The sequence below is a fragment of the Heterocephalus glaber genome, unplaced genomic scaffold (genome assembly GCF_053883595.1).
Source record: "Heterocephalus glaber isolate CG9 unplaced genomic scaffold, H.glaber_assembly_v1.0 deba00001442, whole genome shotgun sequence".
Classification (NCBI taxonomy): domain Eukaryota; kingdom Metazoa; phylum Chordata; class Mammalia; order Rodentia; family Bathyergidae; genus Heterocephalus; species Heterocephalus glaber.
The window spans coordinates 22,927,908-22,929,399 of NW_028258296.1; the positions used below are offsets into that span (position 1 = coordinate 22,927,908).

General features: G+C 37.9%; 1 pseudogene; it reads right to left on the reverse strand.

The window, feature by feature from the left end:
• Positions 1-719: 719 nt before the first annotated feature.
• On the reverse strand, positions 720-877 carry LOC147827637 (U2 spliceosomal RNA; annotated as a pseudogene).
• Positions 878-1,492: the final 615 nt, after the last annotated feature.

Sequence of the window (1,492 nt, forward strand, 5' to 3'; positions counted from 1 at the left end):
TATTTATCTGAACTCTGATCAGTTAACGTTCAGATCTGTTATAAAGAAACAAGGAGTCCTTTATAATACCTTTCATAAAAATCCACTTTGCAATGCTTCAAATAAAGACTAAGGACTGTAAAAGATTATGTGGCATATAAACAAAATCAGTATCGTTTTGAAATTATATGGTTATCCTTGGAACTCCTTAGTACATTAGAATCATGCTGTATTTTTATTTAAAAAGTGGTTAGCAAAATCCAATATACAAATGGAAAATGGGATTAGAGGTGGCATCTTAGCCATGTGACTTTATCTAGGCTCCAAAAAGCAAGGAGCACAATTAATGGAGCAGCCAAGGGGAGTAGAAATCTCATCTGCCATTGAGGTCTCAGCAAAAAGCAAAGAGGAGGGGAGGGAGGGGTGGAGGGTTAGGGGAGGAAGAGAGATGGAGGGGAGGAGAGGAGAGAAGAAAGAGGGGAAGGAGGGGGAGACAGGGAGGGGGAGAAGAGAGGAGAAGAGAAGAGAAGCAAAGTGAAGAGGGGGCACTCACAATGTCAATGTGTGATGGTAGGACCTACTTTTCAAACCAGAATTCAAATAGATTAGTTCTGCTTGAGAGTCAAAATATATGCATGCCAAACAAAACATGTTATGAAGTGAATTCAGTCTAATAGAGGTTATACCACAGTGTCTCTATTTTAGCATCATTTTCATGACTTAATTCCACCCTAGGAAATATGTAGTACATACGCTTGTGCATATATATATATATATATATATATATATATATATATGCACACACACACATTTAAATGTGAGTATTGGAGAGGACAACTGTACAGAGGCCTGGATCTAGATACTACACTTGATCTTAGCCAAAAGACCGAGAAGCGATAGACCTGGATCTAGAAAAGGGGCATCACTACGTATATATACAATCACAGTTTTATAGGACTTCATTTTCCATACCTGCATTTACACAGCCTTATGTTTGTACAGGCCTAGAAGGTAACCAAGCGTATAAAATAGAGTAGGAATCATGTCTAATTTAGAGTTTAAACAATTTTTGAATGGACAGACTAATAAAAATAACAATAACAAATGCTTAAGCTAGCATTTATGAGAAAATTTCTGTGTACTAGGGACTGCTCTAAGTACTTTATGTTTGTTTATCTGTGTAATCCTCCAAACAATTTGATAAGAGAGATACTATTATCAACCTTATTTTACAGGGAGGAAAGTGAACCTTCGAATATCTCACCACTAATTCACAGAACAGTCAGGATGAGACCCAGGCAGTCTACACACTATTAAGCCAGAAATTTAACAGCAACAACAACAACAAAGCAGGAACACAAGAAAAACGCATAGAATAGGTGATGACCTCATTTGTTCTCTTTGTGCCCGGATTACCAAGGTGGTTGAGAGCTCACAGGGTGTGGAGCTGTTTTGAGGAACATGAATGTCATAATATGCACAGGCTGGCAGTATGAGGACCACTCATTTCCTA